At 45.2% G+C, this 25,494-nt stretch overlaps 1 protein-coding gene across 1 annotated transcript in view; it reads right to left on the bottom strand.

The window, feature by feature from the left end:
• RBBP4 (RB binding protein 4, chromatin remodeling factor) overlaps positions 1-25,494 on the bottom strand; it is a 418,599-nt gene that overhangs the window by 179,252 nt on the left and 213,853 nt on the right. The window lies entirely within an intron of this gene.

The following is a 25,494-nucleotide window of genomic DNA, read 5'->3' as shown; positions in this document are numbered from 1 at the left end:
TTTTGTTTTGTTTTGTTTTGGGACAGAGTCTCACTGTGTTACCCAGGCTGGAGTGCCGTGGTGTGATCTTGGCTCACTGCAACTTCTGTTATGCCCAGACCGTTTGTTCCCCAAAGAAGACCACCAGAGTCCAGAGTCAAAGCCAAGCGGCAAGGATCTTTTACTGCAAGTTCGAACTTGGTCCCTCCATTCCACAGCATACAAGAGGGCCCCGAACAATGCGAGTGCTTGCCTTTTATAGCCCGAGGTAAATAGGATAGTAAAGTTACAGGGGAACAAGGGAATTCTTTTGGTTACAGCATTACAATTGGTTTACATTTTAAGTTATACATTTACTAGTTTTTCTATTGGTTCCCGCGCTTTCAGTAAAACTACAAACGGCTGTGTCCTTATCGGGGATTTTCCAGGTGGTGTTTGTACTGGGCTCAGGAAATTGAGAGATATATGGTGGGATGTGTTTGTACTGGGCTCAGGAAGTTGAGAGATATATGGTGTTTGTACTGGGCTCAGGAAATTGAGAGATATATGGTGGGATATGTTTGTACTGGGCCTGTTTGTGTTGAGCCCGGGGCTGAGGAATGTGCCTGATTTCTTTCACTTCCACCTCCTGGGTTCGAGCAATTCTCCTACCTCAGTCTCCCTGGGATTACAGGCGCCCACCACCATGCCCGGCTTTTTGTATTTTTAGTAGCAATGGGGTTTCACTATGTTGGCCAGGCTGGTCTTGAACTCCTGACTTCAAGTGATCTGCCCGCCTCAGCCTCCCAAAGTGCTGGGATTACAGATGTGAATCACTGCACCTGGCCAAACATGCTCTCTTTTGTGTAAAGATTATTTTACTCAGTGTAATGTTTTTGAGAATCATCCCTGTTGTTGCTTGTAGCTGTAGTTCATTCATTTACATGTTGAGTATTCCATTGTATGAATATACAAGATTATATATATTCTATTGATGGACACCTGATCTGCTTCCAGGTTTTAGCTATTATGAAGAGAGCTGCTATGCACATTTCTGTACAAGTGTTTTTATGCATGCATATTTTCATTTTTCTTGAGTAAATATCTAAGAGTGGAATTGCTGGTTCATAGAGTAGGCATATGTTTAGTTTTATAAGAAACTGCCACATTAAAAAAAAAAGCCAAAAAAAAAAAAAAAAGAAACTGCCACATTTCTTCCCCCAAAGTGGCTGTACCATTTTACACTTAAAAAAAGAAAAAGAAAAAAAAGTACCAGTTACTACACATTTTTTCCAAATTTGGTGTTGTCAGTTTTATTCATTTTAGCCATTGTGGTAGGTGTGTAGTCATGTTCATTTTATTTTTTTATTTATTTATTTTTTTTTTTGAGACGGAGTCTCGCTCTGTCGCCCAGGCTGGAGTGCAGTGGCCGGATCTCAGCTCACTGCAAGCTCCGCCTCCCGGGTTCGGGCCATTCTCCTGTCTCAGCCTCCTGAGTAGCTGGGACTACAGGCGCCCGCCACCTCGCCCGGCTAGTTTTTTGTATTTTTTAGTAGAGACGGGGTTTCACCGTGTTAGCCAGGATGGTCTCGGATCTCCTGACCTAGGGATCCGCCCGTCTCGGCCTCCCAAAGTGCTGGGATTACAGGCTTGAGCCACCGCGCCCGGCCGTCATGTTCATTTTAAAGGCAGATCTAGGCTGAGCATGGTGGCTCATGTCTGTAATCCCAGCACTTTGGGAGGCCGAGGCAAGTGGATTGCTTGAGCCCAGGAGTTTGAGATCACCCTGGGCAACATGGTGCGAAACTCCATCTCTACAAAAATATACAAAAATTTAGCCGGGCATAGTGGTGTACACCTGTAGTCCCAGCTACTCAGGAAGTTGAGGTGGTAGGATCACCTGAACCCCAGAGGTTGAGGCTGCAGTGATCACTGCTCTCCAGCCTGGGCATCAGAATGAGACCATCTCAAAAAAAAAAAAAAAAAAAAAAAGCTGATCTCATTCATTGTAAAGTCTGCATAGTATTTCATAGTATGCAGTGTGTGTGTGCGCACATACCATATCATTCCATAGTATGGAATATATTTATATCATAGTATATATATACATAGGATATATTTACCATAGGATTCCATAGTATGCATTGTGTGTGTGTGTGTGTATACCATACACTATAATTTTCTTGACTATTCCCCTATCAGTGGACATTAAAGCTATTTCTTATTTTTCCTATTACGAACAATGATGAATGGACATGTATCTGCACATATGTTCAATTTGCAGTGCATCAACTTGGCTGGACTAAATGACATTTCCCAGAATTTCCTTTCTTGCATGTTTCCTTTAGGGTGGACCATAAGGGAGGTCTAGGGGATATTTGAAGGGCAGGAAATCTGCTGACTCACATCCTTTGGATATGAAGCAGCAGCTGGACCTGAAACTTCTCTACCTTCTCCTAGATCCTCCTTCAGCTTCTCTGACTCATGAGCCAGGTGAACATGTTTTGCTCTACGACAAAGGGCCCTGACTTCTGTGAGACACCCACATTAGCAAGGTTGGATTGGAAGCAGTGTAAACTGACATGGGTTCCAGTCCATCTCGGTGGGGTTCCCACTTGCACCTGTGGGTCCCAGCCTGCTCCTCATCTCCCCACTTACATCCATCCTCCCTGCCTCATTGCCTGCCTGTGTTTCTTTTTCTTTTCTTTTCTTTTTTGAGATGGAGTCTTGCTCTGTCACCCAGGCTGGAGCACAGTAGCATGATCTCGGCTCACTGTAACCTCCCCCTCCCAGGTTCAAGGGGTTCTCCTGCCTCAGCCTCCCAAGCAGCTGGGATTACAGGTGCATACCACTATTCCCAGCTAATTTTTGTGTTTTGTTGTGTTTTGTTTTTTGAGACAGAGTCTTCCTGTGTTGCCCAGGCTGGAGTGAAGTGGCATGATCTCAACTCACTGCAACCTCTGCCTCCCGGGTTCAATCAATTCTCGTGCCCCAGCCTCTTGAGTAGCTGGGATCACAGGTGCACAGCACCATGCGCAGCTAATTTTTGTATTTTTAGTAGAGATGGGTTTTCCCACGTTGACCAGGCTGGACTCAAACTCCTGGCCTCAAGTGATCCACATGCTTCTGCCTCCCAAAGTGATGGGATTACAGGCATGAGCCACTGCGCCCAGCTGCCTGCCTGCATTTCTGCAGAAGAGACTCACTAGAAGTATAATTGCTAGGTCAAAAGGGATTTATATTTTAAATTTTGACATACTGTGCTAACAATTTTTTTTTTTTTTTGGCAGGGGACAGGGTCTCCCGTCACCCAGGCTGGAGTGCACTGGTGTAAACATGGCTCACTGGCCGGGTGCGGTGGCTCACGCCTTTAATCCCAGCACTTTAGGAGGCCGAGGCGGGTAGATCACGAGGTCAGGAGATCGAGACTATCCTGGCTAACACAGTGAAACCCCATCTCTACTAAAAATACAAAAAATTATCTGGGCATGGTGGTGGGTGCCTGTAGTCCCAGCTACTTGGGAGGCTGAGGCAGGAGAATGGCATGAACCCTGGAAGCAGAGCTTGCAGTGAGCCAAGATTACACCACTGCACTCCAGCCTGGGCAACAGAGCGAGACTCTGTCTCAAAAAAAAAACAAAAAAAACCCGGCTCACTGTAGCCTCTGCTGCTCGGGCTCAGGTGATTTTCCATGTCAGCCTCCCAAGTAGTGGGGACTATGGGTGTGTGCCACCACACCCAGCTATTGTATTTTTAGCAGAGACGAGGTTTTGCCATATTGCCATGGTGTCGAACTCCTGGCCTCGAGTGATCTGCCTGCCTCGGCCTCCCAAAGTGCTGGGATTGCAAGCATGAGCCACCTCACTTGGCCAACAAATTGCCTTTTAAAATATTCTACCGGGGCTGGGTGTAGTGGCTCACACCTGTAATCCCAGCACTTTGGGAGGTTGAGGCAGGTGGATCACCTGAGGTTGGGAGTTGGAGACCAGCCTGACTAACATGGAGAAACCCCGTCTCTACTAAAAATACAAAATTAGCTGGGAGTGGTGGTGCATGCCTGTAATCCCAGCTACTCAGGAGGCTGAGGCAGGAGAATCGCTTGAACCCAGGAGGCAGAGGCTGTGGTGAGCCGAGATCTCACCATTGCACTCCAGCCTGGGGAACAAGAGTGAAACTCCATCTCAAAAAAAAAAAAAAAAAAAAAAAAATATATATATATATATATATATATATATGTGTATATATACATATTCATATTCTACCAGCTGGGTGTGGTAGCTCATGCCTGTAATGCCAGCACTTTGGCAGGTCGAGGCAGGTGGATCATTTGAAGTCAGGAGTTTGAGACCAACCTGACCAACATGGTGAAACCTCATCTCTACTAAAAATACACCACGGGCATAGTGGCGGGTGGCTGTAGTCCTAGCTACTCAGGAGGCTGAGGCAGGAGAATCACTTGAACCTAGGAGGCCGGGGTTGCTGTGAGCTGAGATCGCACCATTGCATTCAAACCTCGGTGACAGAGTGAGGCTCTGTCTCAAAAAAAAAAAAAAAAAAAAACTACAAACAAACAAAAAACCTCTTCCTAATACCTTATCAACTGGATATTATGAATCATTTTAATTGTTGCTAATTTGATTGGTTAAAAAATAGCAACTATCTATTGTTTTGCCTTGCATCCTCCCCTCACTAGTGAGGCTGAACATCTCATATGTTATTGGGTATTAGGTGTTCATTTCTTCTCCTGTAAATTCCTGTCAATAGCCTTTGTCTTTTGTTGTTGTTGTTGTTGTTATTTGGAGTTTTTCTTTTCTTTTCTTTTCTTTTTTTTTGAGACGGAGTCTTGCTCTGTCGCCCAGGCTGGAGTGCAGTGGCGCGATCTCGGCTCACTGCAAGCTCCGCCCCCCGGGTTCACGCCATTCTCCTGCCTCAGCTTCCCAAGGAGCTGGGATTACAGGCGCCCGCCACTACAGCCGGCTAATTTTTTGTATTTTTAGTAGAGACGGGGTTTCACCGTGTTAGGCAGGATGGTCTCGATCTCCTGACCTTGTGATCCGCCTGCCTCGGCCTCCCAAAGTGCTGGGATTAGAGGCGTGAGCCACCACGCCCGGACTTCTTTTCTTTTTTTAGACGAAGTCTCGCTGTGTCACTCAGGCTGGAGTGCAATGGTGCGATCTCTGCTCGCTGCAACCTCCGCCTCCTGGGCTCAAGCAATTCTCCTGCCTCAGGCTCCCAAGTAGCTGGGATTACAGGTGTGGGCTACCACGCCCGATAATTTTTGTTTATTTAGTAGAGACAGGGTTTCACCGCGTTGGCCAAGCTGGTCTCAAACTCCTGACCTCAAATGATCCACCCACCTCCGCCTCCCAAAGTGCTGGGATTACAGGCATGAGCCACCACCCCGCGTCTTGGGCTTTTTCTTAAGGAACTCTCTACGTATTATCAATATCAACTCTCTCCATTATATGTTTGACAAATATATGACTCCAATCTTTTTTCATCTTTTAACTTTGTTTATAATATCTTTCATGTTACAAAATATTTTGTATTGACCCAGTAAACCTTACTTTTTCTTTTCTTCTATGGTCTCTGGGTTTTATGTTTTTTTTAGGAAATATTTTCTCACATCAAGTTTATGTTACCTGTTATTTTCTTTTAATATGTTAATGTTTTTTAATGTTTAAGACTCTTATCCATCTAAATGTTATTTTGCTGTATATGATCTAATTTTTTTTTTCCAATATAGCTACCCAATTGTCCCAACAATGTTTATTTAATGAGGCACCCTTTCCTTCAGATTTAAAAAGCCACTTTTTCCAGATATTAAATTTACATATAAGCCAGGTGTAGAGGCTGGCACCTGTAGTCCTTGCTACTTGGGATACTGAAGCAAGAGGATCACTTGAGGCCAGGAGGTCAGGGATGTAGCCCATTATGATTGTGCCTGTAAAGTAGCCACTGCACTCCAGCCTGGGCAACAGAGTGAGACCCTGCCTCTTAAAAAAAAACAAAAACAAAAACAAAAAAAACCTTACATATATTCAAGAGTCTTTTTCGCTGGGCGTAGTAGCTCATGCCTGTAATCCCAGCACTTTGGGAGGCTGAGGTGGGCGGATCACGAGGTCAAGACCATCCTGGCTAACACGGTGAAACCCCATCTCTACTAAAAATAATAATAATAAAAAAATTAGCTGTGCATTGTGGCGGGCACCTGTATAGCCCCAGCTACTCGGGAAGCTGAGGCAGGAGAATGGCGTGAACCCAGGAGGCGGAGTTTGTGGTGAGCTGAGATCGCGCCATGCACTCCAGCCTGGGCGACAGAGGGAGACTCCGTCTTAAAAAAAAAAAAAAAAAGAAGAAGAAAACAGTGTTGGGGGCCCACTGTACAAAGAATAAGACCCAGTTCCTGCCCTACCAAGCAGGGATTTCAGGAAAAGGAAGCCTATGGAGACTTGGGCTCAAAGGAGAAGTCAGTTTTCACCAGGGTGAAGTATGGAGTGAGGAAGAGATAAGAGGGCAGAAGACGGCTGGGTGCGGTGGCTCACGCCTGTAATCTCAACACTTTGGGAGGCTGAGGTGGATCACCTGAGGTCAGGAGTTTGAGACCAGCCTGGCCAACATGGTAAAACCCCATCTCTACTAAAAATACAAAAATTAATATTTTTATACCTTTTCCTTATGATTGTTTACAGATTTTTTTTAAGTCTGATAATTTTAAGTAGTGTATTCTTGTTTTTTTTTGTTTGTTTTTTGAGATGGAGTCTTGCTCTTGTCACCAAGGCTGGAGTGCAGTGGCGAGATCTCAGCTCACTTCAACCTCCACCTCCTGGGTTCAAATGATTCTCCTGCCTCAGGCTCCTGAGTAGCTGGAATTACAGGCGGCTACCACCGTGCCTGACTAATTTTTGTATTTTTGGTAGAGATGGGGTTTCATCATGTTGGCCATGCTGGTCTCAAACTCCTGACCTGAGGTGATCCGCCTGCCTTGGCCTCCCAAAGTGCTGGGATTATAGGTGTGAGCCACCGCGCCCGGCTTAAGTAGTATATTCTACTTGGTTGGAAAATTTTACCCTGTATTTGATGATTGTTGCTCAAGGCTGGAAACATCTTACTTTTTTTCCAATCATGATCTAGACGTGTACTGTCCTGTATGATAGTCTCTAGTCACATGTGGCTACTGAGCACTTGAAATGTGGCTAGCATAAATTAAGATGTCCTGTAAATATAAAATACACACCAAATTCTCAAGACTTAGTACAAAGAAAAGAATGTAAAATAGCTCATTCGTAATTTCTTATACTGATTACAATTGAAATGACCACATTTCAAATACATTAAGTAAAATATACTAAACTATTCCATTAATTTTAATATCAACAGTCTTTTTTTCTTTTCAAATATAGCCACTATAAATTTTTATTTTTTACTATTTAACTTATATACAGTAAAATTCACTTTTTGGTGTATAGTTCTGTGAATTTTGACAAAGGCATAGAGTTGTGTAACCAATACCACAATCACGATACAGAACAATTATCTTACCCGCAGCCCCCCAAAAACCTCCCTTGTGCTGAACCTTAGTAGTTAGCCTCCTTTACACTCTCCCATCCCGTGGCAACCATTTTCACCACCACTAGATATTCTTTTGAGTCTGGTTTCTCTCAGTTAACATAATGCACTAAAGATTCATACTATTGTTGCATGTAACAATATTTTTTTCTTTTGTATTGCTGAGTAATATTCCATTGTGTGGATGTTTATTCGCCAGTTGAAGAACGTTTTGATTGCTTCTTTTGGGGAATTTATGCAAAAAGCTACTCTAAACATTCATATCTAGACTTTTGTATAAATGTAAGTTTTCATTTCTCTTGGGTAAATACTTAGGAGTGGGATTTCTGGGTCATATGCTAAGTATACACTTAAATTTGTAAGAAATGGCCAGGTGGTGGCTTATATCTATAATCCCATCACTTTGGGAGGCTGAGGCAGGAGGATGAGTTGAGCCCAGCAGTTCGAGACCAGCCTGGGCAACATAGGGAGACCCCACCTCTACAAAAAATAAAAAATTAGCTGGGTGTGGTTGTGCATGCATATAGTCAAAGGTACTCGGGAGGCTTAGGTGGGAGGATTGCTTGAATCCCTGGGAGGTCACAGCTACAGTGAGCCGTGTTCATACCACTACTCTGCAGCCTGGGTGGCAGAGTGAGACCTTGTCATTCATTCATGCATTCATTCATTCATTCATAAATAAATAAGAAATTGCCAAACTGTTTCCCAAAGTAACTGTATAATTTTGCTTTCCTATCAGCAATTTGTGAGAGTTCCGTTGTTTTGAATCCTTGCCACTGCTTGCTACTGCTGGTTTTTGTTTTGTTTTTTGTTTTTTAGCCTTTCTAGTAGGTATGGTGGTTTTATTTTGCTTTGCTGTTTCAGTTTACATTTTCCCAATCATTAATGCTATCTTTGTCATCCATATATCTTGTTTGGTGAAGTTCAAATCTTTTGCGCTTTTTTTTTTTTTCTTTTTTGAGACAGGGTTGCCCATGCAACCTTGAGAGGCCGAGGCAGGTGGATCACCTGAGGTCGGGAGTTCGAGACCAGCCTGGCCAACATGGTGAAACCCCATCTCTACTAGAAATACAAAAATTAGCTAGGCATGGTGATGCACGCCTGTAATCCCAGCTACTCGGGAGGCTGAGGCAGGAGAACCCCTTGAACCCGGGAGGTGGAGGTTGGAGTGAGCCGAGATCGCGCTACTGCACTCCAGCCTGGGCGACAGAGCGAGACTCCATCTCAAAAAATAAAAATAAAATAAAACAAATGACAGCAACATATTATAACCTAACAGCCAGGCCCAGTGTTGTGCCTGTAATGCCAAGTTATGCCAGAGGCTAAGGCAGCAGTCCAGGAGTTCAAGACCAGCTGGGCAATATAATGAGAACTCCTCATTAGCTAAAAAAAAAAAAAAAAAAAAAAAAAAAAAAAAGAAAAGAAAGAAGAAAAAGAAAGAAAAAGAAAACCATGTGTCCGTAAGTATGAAAAAAATAAATGGGCCGGGTATGGTGGCTCACACCAGTAATCCTAGCACTTTGGGAGGTCAAAGCCGGCGGCACCCGCGTAGTCCCAGCTACTCAGGGGACTGAAGTGGGAGTTGAATCCGGAGGTTGAGGCTGCAGTGAACCGTGATCGCATCACTGCACTCCAGCCTGGGTGCCAGAGCGACACCTTATCTCAAAAACAAAAATAAAGTTGAAAACGTTTGATGAGAAATGGGTGATTCATGAAATTTCAAAGTACCACCCTACAAAATACTTTTATTATACCTGCAAAGTGAGCGTGACCTTACAGCGGAGAAGCCTACAGACAGCATCTTAAAGATAAAACTGAGCATCATCAGTGATGAGACAAATTGACAAGTTGAAATCGTGTGCCACTTGACGCGCTGCGTTAAGATCGCAGCAGCCCTTCTGTGACAGTCCTGTCTAGGATGCAGAACCTGAATCCAGTCGAAATGAGACAAAGCCCAACTGAGGGAAGTTCTGCAAATCCGCTGGCCCGCGCCCCGCCCCGGGCGGCTGCTGTCCTTGCGCTGCGCAGACCAATCCTCCCCGGAGTCCGCGGCGCCGGACGGCTCCAGACACTCCCGCCGCCGCCAGCAGGAGGCTCCGCGCGCTTTCCCGCCTTTCCCCGGGCAGGGCCGGGCGGCGACGGCGGCGCGGCCATTGTTCCGCAGCCCCTCTCGGGTGCGCAGGAGGGGCCGGGGGCGGGGAGGGGCGGCCAGGAGCCAGTGCCCGCTAACGCCCACCGCCGCCGCCCGCGCCGCCTCCTTGGCGGCTCCCAACCCCTCGGAGCCGGCGCTGTAGCTGCTGCGCCCCAGGCTGCAAATGGCGCCCGCTCGCCTTGGCGTCTCCCGCTTTGCTCCCGGCCGGGAGAAGTCTGGGGGCCGACCGCCCGTGGCCCGCATCCCAACGCCGCCGCCGCCGCCCCCTGCTGCCAGGCTGGTTGCAGGTCCCGGGCAGCCCCGACGCCCTCCCGCCCTCAGCCAGCTCTGCGTGCAGCCACAATCATTCCCCCTCCACCCCTCCTGCCAGGGGGACCTACGGGAGTCCCAAGAACAATAATTAGATTATTTTAAAATTGTAAAATACGTAACAATATCATTTAAAAATACAACTTAGGGACATTAAAGATATTCATGGTGTGCAACCATCACTACTATATAGTTCCAAAACTTTCTCATCGCCCCAAAGGCACCGGCACCCATGAGCAGTCAGTCATTCCCCATTCCCTCCTTCCCTCAGCCTCCAGCAACCGCCACTGGGCTTTTTGTCTTCATGGATTTGCCTATTCAGGATCTTTCTCCTTCTCTTCCTTCTTTCTCTTCTTCTCTCTTCCCTTTCTTCCTCCCTCCCTCTCTCCCTCCCTCCCTTCCTCCCTTCTTTTTCTTTTCTTTTTTTTTTTTTTTGACGGAGTCTTGCTCTGTCGCCAGGCTGGAGTGCAATGGCGCGATTTCGGGTCACTGCAATCTCCGCCTCCCTGGTTCAATCGATTCTCCTGCCTCAGCCTCCCAAGTAGCTGGGATTACGGGCGCCCGCCCCCAGGCCCCAATAAATTTGTTAATTTTTAGTAGACTATGTTGGCCAGGCTGGTCTCAAATTCCTGACTTTGTGATCCGCCCGCTTCGCCTCCCAAAGTGCTGGGATTGCAGGCGTGAGCCAGCGCACCCGGCCAGGATATTTCATATAAATGGAATCAAACAATATGTGGTCCTTTGTGACTGGCTTCTCTCACCCGAAGCAATGTTTTAAAGGTTCCTCCATGTTGTAGCAGGCATCAGAACTTCCTTTTAATGGATGAATAATATTCCACGTGTGTGTGTGTGTGTGTGTGTGTGTGTGGCGCTTTTGTTTATCCAATCATTAGTTGATGGACATTTGGATATTTCCACCTTTAGGCTATTGTGAACAGAGCTGCTATGAACCTTTGTATACAAGTTTCTGTTTGAACACCTGTTTTCAAATAACTAAATACACTTTACTCCCCTTCTAATGGAAAACCCTACAGCCACCTGCAGTTTTTTCCCCCATTAATTCTGGGAGCTCCTGGAAGTATATCATGTGCATTCCTCTCAAATTTCCTGCCAGGCATGATTTTATTTATTTAGGAGACACGCAGGTCAACTTTCCTGTCCCTCTCCAGGGCCGCTTCTCAGGGGACCTGTCCCCATGGCCACCACTTATCCTCAGTCAGAGCCCCCTGCTTCCTGACCCAAGGGGTGCCATGTGTGATCTGAGGGAAGCAGTCTTTTGCTGGGCAGAAACTCAGGTGTTTTCCTTTGGAAGATTTGGACTGAAGGACAGGACAGTGATTAGGTCAGGGTTGGGCAGCACTTTTGAGCTGAGGAATGGGTGGGAGAAAGGTGGTCTTCTGAGAGTGGCCAGGGACCCCACACAGGCACAAAGAGAAGTGGATAGGAAACATGGGCAAGGCACATGACTGATCAGGAGCAGCCTCACCGCTGCTTTCCAATTCCAGGTCATCTGCTGAGTTCCTCTCCCAGAATGTTCATAAAGTCACTCACTTTAATTAGAAACAAATCCTCTTAAAACTATTCTCGGCCGGGCGCGGTGGCTCCTGTAATCCCAGCAGTTTGTAAGGCCAAAGCAGGTGGATCACTTGAGGCCAGGAGTTCAAAACCAGCCTGGCCAACTTGGCGAAACTGTCTCTACTAAAAATACAAAAATCAGCCAGGCATGGTGGTGGGCACCTGTAATCCCAGCTCTGTGGGAGGCTGAGTCAGGAGAATCACTTGAACCCAGGAGGCAGAGGTTGCAGGGAGCCAAGATCATGCCACTGCATTCCAGCCTGGGTGACAGAGCGAGACCCTGTCTCAAAAAAATACATTAAAAAGTAAAAACTAGGCCGGGCGCGGTGGCTCAAGCCTGTAATCCCAGCACTTTGGGAGGCCGAGACGGGCGGATCACGAGGTCAGGAGATCGAGACCATCCTGGCTAACACAGTGAAACCCCGTCTCTACTAAAAAATACAAAAAACTAGCCGGACGAGGTGGCGGGCGCCTGTAGTCCCAGCTACTCAGGAGGCTGAGGCAGGAGAATGGCGTAAATCCGGGAGGCGGAGCTTGCAGTGAGCCGAGATCCGGCCACTGCACTCCAGCCTGGGCGACAGAGCGAGACTCCGCCTCAAAAAAAAAAAAAAAAAAAAAGTAAAAACTATTCTCAAAGCTTTTTTTAAATTTAAATTTTATTTTTATTTATTTATTTTTTTGAGACACAGTCTTGCTCTGTTGCCCAGGCTGGAGTACAATGGCGCAATCCTGGCTCACTTCAACCTCTGCCTCTTGGGTTCAAGTGATTCTCCTGCCTCAGTCTCCCAAGTACCTGGGATTACAGGCTCCTGCCACCATGTCCAGCTAATTTTTTTGTATTTTTAATAGAGACGGGATTTCATCAGGTTAGCCAGGCTGGTCTCGAACTCCTGATTTCAGGTGATCCACCCGCCTCGGCCTCCCAAAGTGCTGGGATTACAGGCATGAACCACAGCGCCCAGCCTTATTTTTAGTTTTTGAGACAGGATCTCACTTTGTTGTCCAGGCTAGAGTGTGGTGGCACAATCATGGCTCACTGCAGCCTCGACTTCTCGGGCTCAAGCGAGCCTCCCACCTCAGCCTCCAGAGTAGCTGTGACTACAAGCACGTGCCACCACACCCAGCTAATTTTTATATTTTTTGTAGAGGCGGGGTTTCACCATGTTGTCCAGGCTGGTCTTGAACTGGTGAGCTCATGCAATCAGGCTGCCTCGGCCTCCCAAAGTACTGGGATTCAGGCATGAGCCTATTCTCAAACTTTAGTTTGCATCAGAATCTCCCTGGATGATGCCGATGCTGCTGGTTCCGAGACCACACTTTATGAATCATTGCTTTAAGCTTGTTTGAGTGTCTGTTCCTTGAAGCCAAATGTGCCCTGACCAAGACAGGTTCTCTGGATTCCGTCTGTGAGGTTTGGTGCTGAATTGCAGGTGTCAGGAAAACTGAAATCCTAGCTGCCTCTAGTGTTCACCCTTAGAGCCCATCCAGCAGGGACTCAACCTCTCTTGCCCCTGCCTGGGCCACACCTCTACTGAGAACACCTTGAGGACATGCAGTGTTGCGGAAGTGCAGGGCAATGCCCCTGCCCTCCCACCTGGCATCAGGTGTTTAAAGCAGTGCAGCAGTATTAAAAAAAAAAAAGCAGCCGGGCGCGGTGGCTCAAGCCTGTAATCCCAGCACTTTGGGAGGCCGAGACGGGCGGATCACGAGGTCGGGAGATCGAGACCATCCTGGCTAACACGGTGAAACCCCGTCTCTACTACAAAAATACAAAAAACTAGCCGGGAGCGGTGGCGGGCGCCTGTAGTCCCAGCTACTCGGGAGGCTGAGGCAGGAGAATGGCGTGAACCCGGGAGGCAGAGCTTGCAGTGAGCTGAGATCCGGCCACTGCACTCCAGCCTGGGCGGCAGAGCAAGACTCCGTCTCAAAAAAAAAAAAAAAAAAAAAAAAAAGCAGTACAGTTTGACCTCCCAGCATGTCACCAAGATTATATAGGTCATGCTCAGTTTCTGCATATAGCTCTCAAATGGAAGGCTCAGGCATACTTCCTTGGAGCTGAACCAAGTGACCATCTTTCTCCTGGCCAGATCCTTCTAGTGACTTCTCTAAAAAAACTTCATACAGATCAGTGGTGCCCGCTCCACTGACCTTCATACATACCAGACATATTTAAATCCTAGTGATGCTCACAGATTGGTCCAAAGTAGGGACTTACTGTACCTCCATCATCCCTACGAAGGAATAAAAGATCTCCTGTCCCGTGCAACATCATAGGTAGGCAACTCTCTGTGAGGGGCCAGATAGTAAATATGTCAGGCTTTGTGGATAAAAGTGTCTGTAGCAACCACTCAACTTCGTCAATGACAGCATAAACAATGACAAAAAGGAATGGATGTGCCTGTCTTCCAATATAACTTTATTTAAAAAAAAAAAAAAAAAAAAAAAAAAAAAAAAAAACCAGGCAGCAAGCAGGATTTAGCCTAACCCCTGTTCTACCTAATAGCTTTTTTCCCTATTACTAAATGAAGTTAATGAGTCTTTAACCAGATGGAAAACATATTTAGTGTTAGCAGTTCTATATTATTATGGGAATCTTTTAAAAATTTATAGGCTATACATGTTTTTCTTAAGAGCAGGCAGCGAGCCCAGCTAATCTTAAATAAACCCAGCCTCAACATTTAAAAAAATGTAGAATTTTATCAATACATTGCTGAAACTAAACCAACTTTCTGTCTTCAAAAGAGAAATATTTGAAACTGTTGTTTAAGCAGAAATAATTTTTAAAATAAAAATATGCGCATATGTCTTAAAGATTTATATAAAAAATGGAATGCCAAACAACCGAAAGAGAAATCAGATTTAGATTATATCCGTGAATTTCTTCTCTCGTAATTTTAGTTCTTTATATATAAAAAAGTAAAAACAGCAAAACAATACAAGCTGGGCAACACTGACCTATATAAACAGACCTGGTACATCGCCACTTTAACGTAAAAACCATTTCAATTCCAAAACGCAGAAGCTTTCTTGCTTCTTAAACAAGGTATCAGTTGCTATTTTTTTAATGGTCAAGATGATTTCCAACTCTGGCTTCTCTTTTTAATAAATATGTTTTGACAAGTGCCTTTGTAATGAACTAATCCATTTGCAAACTTGGCAGGCAAAGATAAAGTCCGTTTCTATTTTTCTTCCAAGAGTTGTTGGACAGCGTGCAACTGTAGAGCTCAGCACGTAGAATGGCTGCGCTTCCTGTGATTTTTGTGTTGTCTGCCTTACTTTTTCCATACGTTGCATCATCAATTACCCATTCATCAGACAGTAGTCAGCCTTCTTCTACAGAATCTAAAATTCTGTCAGCCAGAAATTGTCTCATATAACTAAATGGTGGGTCCTAACACCGGGGGACAAAATTGGGAAAAATGGTTTGATGGAACTTTCTTCTGTTTAGAGCTCTATCTAATAGTTCTCTTTATTTTGTGGGGTTATTTTTTTTTCCTTAACTAAAATCTTGTCCATAAAATTATCCACTAGAATTTTATATAAAATAATTGCCCTGAGAAAAACAATTAACTAAAATTATGAAGGGTTATTAACTCATTAATGTGAGAAGATCCTCAATTCCTTATTGCATTCATTCAATTAAAAAAAAAATTGTTGCCGGGCGCGGTGGCTCAAGCCTGTAATCCCAGCACTTTGGGAGGCCGAGACGGGCGGATCACGAGGTCAGGAGATCGAGACCATCCTGGCTAACACGGTGAAACCCCGTCTCTACTAAAAAATACAAAAAAAACTAGCCGGGCGAGGTGGCGGGCGCCTGTAGTCCCAGCTACTTGGGAGGCTGAGGCAGGAGAATGGCGTGAACCCGGGAGGCGGAGCTTGCAGTGAGCCAAGATCACGCCACTGCACTCCAGCCTAGGCGGCAGAGCGAGACTCTGTCTCAAAAAAAAAAAAAAAAAAAAAAAAAAATTGTTTTTGAGACAGGGTCTCATTCTGTTGCCCAGGCTGGAGTTGTGGTGACATGATCCTAGTTCACTGCAGCTTTGAACTTCTGGGCCCAAGCAATCCTCCTGCCTCAGCCTCTTGAGTAGCTGGGACTGCAGGTGTACACCACGACACCCAGCTAACACACTCATTCTAAAGAAACTGTTTTAACTGTTTTGACCTTAGCCATTTTAAATTTGCAGGTACCAAATTCAAGTCAGCTTCAAATTTGGGAAGGTACAGAAAACAGTTAAATTGTATTTGTTTCTGAGGACAAAATGAGCAACAGAGGAACAAAGGATTTTTTCTTGAACCTAGCTGAGGCCCCTTCTATTCTAAACTTGTAACTAGGATGTTTCAATCTGACTTTATATAAATCAAAACAAAAATGTAGCTTGAGATTGTTTCCATTTACACCCAGGTGGATTTAACCAAATTAAAGATAATTTGCATTTTTGATGGCCCTGAGTTCATTTTAATCCCAAACCAGATAAATATTTCATTAAAAATCGGGAATACTGCATCTAGGTATTTTTAGATTAAGTGGCTAATCTGTTTTGCTAATAATTCTTTTTTTTTTTTTTTTTTTTTTTTTTTTGAGACGGAGTCTCGCTCTGTCGCCCAGGCTGGAGTGCAGTGGCGCGATCTCGGCTCACTGCAAGCTCCGCCTCCCGGGTTCACGCCATTCTCCTGCCTCAGCCTCCCGAGTAGCTGGGACTACAGGCGCCCACAACCGCGCCCGGCTAATTTTTTGTATTTTTAGTAGAGACGGGGTTTCACCGTGGTCTCGATCTCCTGACCTTGTGATCCGCCCGCCTCGGCCTCCCAAAGTGCTGGGATTACAGGCGTGAGCCACCGCGCCCGGCCATAATTCTTATATATAATTACAGACCTTTAAATAAAACTAGCTTTTACAGTAGACTGATTGAAGTCCACTGAGTCAAGAAATACCTAAGAATACATTTTTACTCAATACCATCATGTGGGCTGATGACTTAAAAATATGTGGTTTTCCGTTTCAAATAAGATTGTTCTTGTTACATTCCCTGAATCATACCCAATTTATATTTCAAAAATCAGAGGCAGGACATGGTGACTCACACCTATCATCTCAGCGCTTTGGAAGGCTGAGGCGGGTGTATCACCTAAGGTTAGGAGTTCGAGACTAGCCTGACCAAAATGGTGAAACCCCGTCTCTTCTAAAAATACAAAAATTAGCCGGGCGTGGTGGCGCACCTCTGTAATCCTTGCTAGTCAGGAGGCTGAAGCATGAGAATTGTTTGAACCCAGGAGGTGGAAGTTGCAGTGGGCCGAGATTTCACCACTGCACTCCAGCCTGGGTGACAGAGTAGAACTCTGTCTCAAAACAGAAAGAAAGAAAAAAAAATCAGAGCGATTGGAAAAAGTCACTTCAAGTTAATAATATATATATTTTTACTTTTGAAATTTTTTACAAGTAAAACGAATACATTACAATCAATACAGAACACATATTAAGTGAGTGCACGATGAATATTTTAATTTGCCTTTTGTGTGTGAGTGGGAGTGTGCTCCATGGTGGTTTATGTTGTTTCAGACCTGTGTGGGTATTACAGGACAAAGAAATTAACTCCCCATGCTCAAAATGTGATTTTCCCCTCCCTGTCTAAGCATTGCAAGAATGCAGACCATCATCACACAATGCATACTTTATCATATGAGGCCAAAACAGCATTTTCCTCTCCTGTGCCTCTGGTCTGAGGGATACCCAGGGAAACAAATGTTATCTATGAATGGTCTTTTCTGCCTGCCCAAACATGTCTGTCTATTATCAGCACTGGCCTGACAGGACCCGGTTTCTGATCCTAACCAGCTGTGTAAGAACTAGAAACGTCATTTCATCTGTCACATGGAGTTGGACTAGACTAGCTCTCCTGTCCCTTCTAACTTTCAAATCTCTTGATTTAATGGTTCTGTCCTATATGTATCCTGATTTCTTTTCTTTTCTTTTTTAATTTTTTTTGAGATGGAGTTTCGCTCTTGTTGCCCAGGCTGAAGTGCAGTGGCGTGATCTCGGCTCACTGCAACCTCCATCTCCCAGGTTTAAGCAATTCTCCTGCCTCAGCCTCCCAAGTAGCTGGAATTACAGGCTAATTTTGTATATTTTTAGTAGAGACGGGGTTTCACCATGTTGGTCAGGCTGGTCTCAAACTCCTGACCTCAAGTGATCCACCCGCTTTATCCTCCCGAAGTGCTAGGATTACAGGTGTGAACCACTGTGCCTGGCATGTATCCTGATTTCTGAGGTATTAATTAGTTCACATGGCCAGCCAAGACCCACTCCAGATGCAGTGGGGCTCCTCCCCATCTGTCACAGTACACTGGATCAACATAATGAGAAGTTATCTGTTGTTATTTAATTTTTACTTGAAAAATAATTTACATATTATATTATTTTTTAAATAAGAAAACCATATTATTTTTATTTTTTATTTTTTTGAGACGGAGTCTCTCTGTTGCCCAGGTTGGAGTGCAGTGGCACTATCTCAGCTCACTGCAACCTCTACCTCCCGGGTTCAAGCGATTCTCCTGTTTTTTTTTTTTTTTTTTTTTTTGAGATGGAGTCTCGCTCTGTAGCCCAGGCTGGAGTGCAGTGGCCGGATCTCAGCTCACTGCAAGCTCCGCCTCCCGGGTTCACGCCATTCTCCGGCCTCAACCTCCCGAGTAGCTGGGACTACAGGCGCTGCCACTTCACCCGGCTATTTTTTGTATTTCTTAGTAGAGACGGGGTTTCACCGTGTTAGCCAGGATGGTCTCGATCTCCTGACCTCGTGATCCGCCCATCTCGGCCTCCCAAAGTGCTGGGATTACAGGCTTGAGCCACCGCGCCCAGCCGATTCTCCTGTTTTGTATTTTTAGTAGAGACGAGGTTTCACCATGTTGGCCAGGCTGGTCTTGAACTCCTGACCTCAGGTGATCCACCTGCCTTGGCCTCCCAAAGTGCTGGGATTACAGGCGTGAGCCACTGCTCCCGGCCAGAAAACCGTATTATTTTTTAAATAAGAAAACCACTCAGTTGGTGTAATCTCAGCACTTTGGGAGGCTGAGGTGAGCAGATCATGAGGTCAGGAGATCGAGACCATCCTGGTCAACATGGTGACACCCCGTCTCTAATAAAATACAAAAAATTAGCCGGGCGTGGTGGCACACGCCTGTAGTGCCAGCTACTCGGGAGGCTGAGGCAGGGGAATCACTTGAACCTTGGAGGCGAAGGTTGCAGTGAGCCGAGATCGCGCCACCACACTCCAGCCTGCCGCCAGACCAAGACTCCGTCACAAAACAAAACAAAAAACCTGATGCATATTTTCTAAAGACTACAATATTCTGATATTCTATGTATAGTGTATATTTTTGCATACCTGAATAAAACAGGTAATTTAAACACTGTTAGTGACCGAAGCCACTATGTTTGGGAAAAGGCAAGAAATTTCAGCAACTGTTTAAACTGCTTATAAATATAGTATGCCAAAGCTGGAATTTTATTGGATAGGAAGAGTAGCTTAGATAAAAAGCATCTGTGAGGCTCTGTGGCTGGCTAGGTACCCGACTCACGCATTCTCAGAGTACCCTGTGCTTGTTCCTATTGTCACACCCAACATGCTGTTATAACTGGTTAACTGCTAGTCTCTGTGATTACACACTGCAGGCTCCTTGAAGGCAGGGATTGTGCTGGTTCCGAAGTACCCTTCACGCCTGACATATGGTAAGGACTCCATAAATAATTGTTTGATAACTACTGAATGAATAACCAGCCATCTTCACTCATTGATCTGCTGGGAGCCACAGAAACAGGCAAGAGTAGGACCACGTGACGCAGGAATAAGAGGCATGATTTCCAAGAGCAGGCCGGGCGCGGTGGCTCACGCCTGTAATCTCAGCACTTTGCGCGGATTGCCTGACGTCAGGCCAAGATCAGCCTGACCAACATGGTGAAACCCCGTCTCTATTGAAAATACAAAAATTAGCTGGGCATGGTGGTGGGTGCCTGTAATCCCAGCTACTTGGGAGGCTGAGACAGGAGAATTGCTTGAACCCGGGAGGCGGAGGTTGTGGTGAGCTGAGATCACACCACTGCACTCCAGCCTGGCAACAAGAGCGAAACTCCATCTTAAAAAAAAAAAAAAAAAAAAAGAGTCACGGTTACCAAGAGCTTTGTGTTTGGTGTTTCCCAGGTGGATAAAGGCTCCCATCAAAGTATGACTGATGGAATACTCAGACATGTCCATTCAATAATGTCCCTACATACTATACTCGCCTACTATGAGTGACACCAAAAGATACATGGTACGTTGGCTGGGATCATTTTGACTGTTAAGCCAACTCTTACACACACCTTACCAAAACTTGCAAACTGCCTATTAATCACAAGCAACTAAGCACCAAGAACACTATTCAAGAAAGGAAAAATGAGTTAGAGTGGGTTATATTTTACTAGGAAATTCCTCTGGCTATATTCTACAGGAATTAGGTATAATATCTGTTATGCAATTGCTTAGCATAGTGTTTGGTAAAGGATTAACAAAGCCTCTTTCCCTTCTGCATGAAAATTTTACCTTTTGTTAACTTTCTAGCTCTGTTCCCCTGGCAACCTAATAAAAATACATATGTCAACTGCTAGGCAATGTTACATACGGTAGACATAACACCCAACTGGTAAACTGCATCTGGACTGGGAGAACTACAAACGCCTGATAGGAAGCCTCAGCTCTGGGCTTCCCTAAGTACAGTGATGCTTGGAACAGGCATGTCTTTTACAGGGACCCTGGAGGCCATGTCTATGAAGCTGTTACAAGAGATACTTGTTCCTGTGGGGCAAGGGTCTCTTAAGCTGGGGCAGCTCCCATACTTGCCCCATGTGGATCTGTCTTCTTGCACCTGCATTATGCCACATAGGCAGCTGCAGAGACTTTCAGAGAAGAGCAACTGGTTCTGCCTTGCTAGTAAGTAGCACTTCCCATTCTATATCCTTCTAAGTGAATCGGATGCCAACTGTGGCAGTTTATAAGTTTGAATGTTTCTTTTTTTTTTTTTTGAGACGGAGTCTCACTCTGCTGCCCAGGCTGGAGTGCAGTGGCGCCATCTCGCCTCACTGCAAGCTCCGCCTCCCGGGTTCATACCATTCTCCTGCCTCAGACTCCCGAGTAGCTGGAACTACAGGCGCCCGCCACCATGCCCAGTTAATTTTTTGTATTTTTAGTAGAGACGGGGTTTCACCGTGTTAGCCAGGATGGTCTCGATCTCCCGACCTCGTGATCTACCTGCCTCGGCCTCCCAAAGTGCAGGGATTACAGGCGTGAGCCACTGCGCCCGGCCAAATTTGAATGTTTCTAAACCTTCAGCTGGGCCTAAGGCCCTTGGAGGGCATTGCACTACTATTTGCATGTTTTTCTGATGGCAGTAGATGCTCCTCAGGGCCTATGGATAGTAAAAGATGTGAAACTGTTTGGTATGTTTTCCTACTTTCAAAAAAATCCTGATCATACCCTTCACTGTCCGCGTGACAGATAATCCATATCCATTACATGTCACCAAGACCTGTATATGAAATTGATGCCTTCCCTCAAAATCCCCAAGCTTGTTACTACTAAACCTTCCTCATCAGAGCACATAATCCCTGCCCTAACCTCTATTGATTAACTGACAAAGGTCCAGAAATCAAATGATGGATATAAAAATTGCCCCCCCCCCCCCACAAAACCACAATTGTCAATGAAGAATTGCCAGTAGCAAAATAATCTACCTGGAGGGTCAAGACAGATGCTAAATGTTCTCCTTCAGTTACGAAGTTTCCGTATCATCCGATCATGCAGTCGTGTGAGTTACTGTCACCTTTTAAAACTAGGACATGTTTAGGAACCAACCAAACTACTCCTGACCCAAAACACTTTTCATTTTTCTCTACAGAAGCATCATTTGAAGAAAAGAATTCAAATTTCCAGCACTACAATGAAAGGTTTGTGGAACACAGTACTGTTGAGTGGAGAGAACTACAAAAGCAACAGAAATCCAGGAAAACAGTGCCCATCATATGCACCTGAATAAAGTGCCGCCTTATCAGGTTAGAAGACAGTGTGATCACATCAAAACACAAGGCAAGCTACAAGAGACCAGCAACAACAGGAAGCACAGTGGGAATGCTCAAAACAGAGCATAATAGGAACTTCTCACCCACCCCAACCCTTTGCCCCTCCCTACCCCATTACACTAGACTTCACAGAGATCATTCTCTTAATGCACAAAGGACACCCACAAGAAAAATCTAGAGTTCCAAATAAAACAGTCTGAGTTCAGTTAACCAAAGGCCACTCCACTCTTTCCTACGGCTCACAGAATCAGTGCATGCAGACCTACCTGTTGCCTTTCTCTCCCTGGGGTTTGTCACGACATCAATGAACAATAACAAAACCACCAGAATACTCAATTCCACAACATGTTGCAGACCACTAGGTCGGCAGCTTCCTTAAGGAATATTCAAAGTCTGGTGGCCACCAAAATATTTACATCAGAATGGCATCTTTCTGCCAAATGATCAGAATCATGATGCACTATGTCGTTTCTTAGGTAAGAAATAGGTAAGGTCCTATTTACATTCCTTCTCAACTTTAGAGAAGGGGGTCCTCATCCCCCAAGAGAAATAACTTCCCAAGAATGCCATTTTGGAATTCCATTACAAGTAAGAGTCCTGTTCCTATTCATGCAATATATCTAATATGAGACAAAAATATCCCTTTGTGAACTTGGGTGGAATGTGCCAGAATAGAAACTAAACCACTAACGGTCTGTGTTGGGCTCAACTATAAATTTACTTAGTATAAAAATATCACCAACCCCACAAATTAAACCTCAAAGACACTGTGATTATAAATACTGACCACCTAATGTGAACATAAATTTATTTATTTATTTATTTTTATTTATTTTTTTTTTTTGAGACGGAGTCTCGCTCTGTCGCCCAGGCTGGAGTGCAGTGGCGCGATCTCGGCTCACTGCAAGCTCCGCCTCCCGGGTTCACGCCATTCTCCTGCCTCAGCCTCCCGAGTAGCTGGGACTACAGGCGCCCACAACCGCGCCCGGCTAATTTTTTGTATTTTTAGTAGAGACGGGGTTTCACCGTGGTCTCGATCTCCTGACCTTGTGATCCGCCCGCCTCGGCCTCCCAAAGTGCTGGGATTACAGGCGTGAGCCACCGCGCCCGGCCGAACATAAATTTAAAAGAGGACCAATTTATGATCTAATAGTCTAGACAAAGGAAGTATCTCCTTTAAAAGTGATAGAATTCAGTGATCCAGTTACTGCCAATGCCTATACACAAACTCCAAACGGTCCACCAGAAATGCAACAATCAGATATTACGAAAGAAAGAGAATCATTTAAATATTAGGTGTCACATTCTATTTTCTTCCCAGTGATTCTGCTACTTTAAAAATTAACAAAATGATCAGAACCTAGTAATGATTCTGGGTGTATGAATGAGTCAGAATTAAGTTTTCACATTATAAACCTAAATCAGATCATGGACAAGCTGTGAACCATCTGGCCTCAGCTCCTCATTTTACTAATCCACTATTTTCTAAAATTTGCGAGAACATAAGGGCCTATTAAATATTATGAAGGTCAGCTAGGCACGGTGGCTCATGCCTGTAATCCCAGCACCTTGGGAGGCTGAGGCAGGCAGATCACTTGAAGTCAGGAGTTTGAGACCAGCCTGGCCAACATGGTGAAACCCCATTTCTACTAAAAATACAAAAATTAGCCAGGCATGGTGGCGTGTGCCTGTAGTCCCAACTACTAAAGAGGCTGAGACAGAGGCCGGGCGCGGTGGCTCAAGCCTGTAATCCCAGCACTTTGGGAGGCCGAGACGGGTGGATCACGAGGTCAGGAGATCGAGACCATCCTGGCTAACACGGTGAAACCCCGTCTCTACTAAAAAATACAAAAAACTAGCCGGGCGACGTGGCGGGCGCCTGTAGTCCCAGCTACTCGGGAGGCTGAGGCAGGAGAATGGTGTAAACCTGGGAGGTGGAGCTTGCAGTGAGCTGAGATCCGGCCACTGCACTCCAGCCTGGGTGACAGAGCGAGACTCTGTCTCAAAAAAAAAAAAAAAAAAAAAAAAAAAAAAAAAAAAAGAGGCTGAGACAGAAGAATTGCTTCAACCTGGGAGGTGGAGGTTGCAGTGAGCCGAGATTGTGCCATTGCACTCCAGCCTGGGTGACAAGGACGAAACTCCATCTCAAAATAAATAAATAAATACATAAAATAAAATAATCAATCAATAAATATTATGAAAGTAAAAGGTAGCTTAAAATATAACACAAAATTAAGTCCACTGATGAAAGATCCTTAAAAAACTCCTACTTTATCTTACCACAGAGTTTCTCAACCTTGGTATTACTGACATTTTGAATTGGAGAATTCTTTGTTGTGGGGCTGTCCTGTGCATTTTAGGATGTTAGGCAGCTTCCCTGGCCTCTACCCACTAGATGCCAATAGCCACCTACAAGGCACGAAATCGCCCCCAACTGAGAATCACTATCCTACAGGGAAATCTCTAATGTAAAATGTTTTACCCAGTGATATGAATAGGTCACGGAATCACTGAAGAGGATCATAGCTCCACTGGAGAAAGCAGGCAGAGAGGTTGAACTATGAGGTAGAAAAGTCATTAAAACATCAGAGATCATTTAAACAGAGAAAGCAAAAATATCAAACACTGTTCCTGGCCAAGTACATTTTCTACACATTCATTTAAGTTTCCTCTTTGCTGAGATCCCTCTTTTAAAATAACAGCTAACATATATATCTGGAGACAGTTTCGCTCTTGTTGCCCAGACTGGAGTGTAGTGGTGTGATGTCGGCTCAGTGCAACCTCCGCCTCCTGGGTTCAAGTGATTCTCCTGCCTCAGCCTCCCGAGTAGCTGGAATTACAGGCATGCACCACCATGCCCAGCTAATTTTGTATTTTTAGTAGAGACAGGGTTTCTCCATGTTGGCCAGGGTGGTCTCGAACTCCCAACCTCAGGTGATCCACCCGCCTTGGCTCCCAAAGTGTTGGGATTACAGGCGTGAGCCACTGCGCCTGGCCACAGCTAGTATTTTTATTTTAGATAAGACAAGTATCTCTGGTTCCTGATCATTTTCAATGTGTAACTCTTGATATAGAATATTTTTATTTTATTTATTATTATTTTTATTATTATTATTTTTTTTGAGACAGTGTCTCACTCTGTCACCCAGGTTGGAGTGGAGTGGTGCAATCCCAGCTCACTGCAACCTCTTCCAGGCTCAAGTGTTCCTCTCACCACAGCCTCCTGAGTAGCTGGGATTACAGGCACATGCCACCACTCCTAACTAATTTTTGTATTTTTAGTAGAGACGGGGTTTTGCCATGTTGGTCAGGCTGGTATCGAACTCCTGACCTCAAGTGTTCCATCTGCGTTGGCCTCTCAAGGTGCTGGGATTACAGGTGTGAGCCACCACACCCATCCAAGAATGATATTTATTGAACTACCTGTGATAAAAGAAGTTTTAAATTTTCCCATCTACTGCAGACCAATATGTGGTCCTGCTCTACAGGCTGGTATCCATCCTCTGCACCACGTGGCCCTCTAGCTGACCAGAACTGAACTGGTCCATACCCCACTCAGGAAGACAAAGCTGGCCAGGCGCGGTGGCTCACGCCTGTAATCCCAGCACTTTGGGAGGCCAAGGTGGGCAGATCACGAAGTCAGGAGATCGAGACCATCCTGGTGAACACGGTGAAACCCCGTCTCTACTGAAAATACAAAAAAATTAGCCAGGCGTGGTGGCAGGCACCTGTAGTCCCAGCTACTCAGGAGGCTGAGGCAAGAGAATGGCGTGAACCCGGGAGGTGGAGCTTGCAGTGAGCCGAGATTGCGCCACTGCACTCCAGC

Source organism: Macaca thibetana, chromosome 1, assembly GCF_024542745.1.
Source record: "Macaca thibetana thibetana isolate TM-01 chromosome 1, ASM2454274v1, whole genome shotgun sequence".
Lineage (NCBI taxonomy): Eukaryota > Metazoa > Chordata > Mammalia > Primates > Cercopithecidae > Macaca > Macaca thibetana.
The sequence above is the reverse complement of the archived record's forward strand: the minus strand, read 5'-3'. Positions and strand labels throughout refer to the sequence as shown.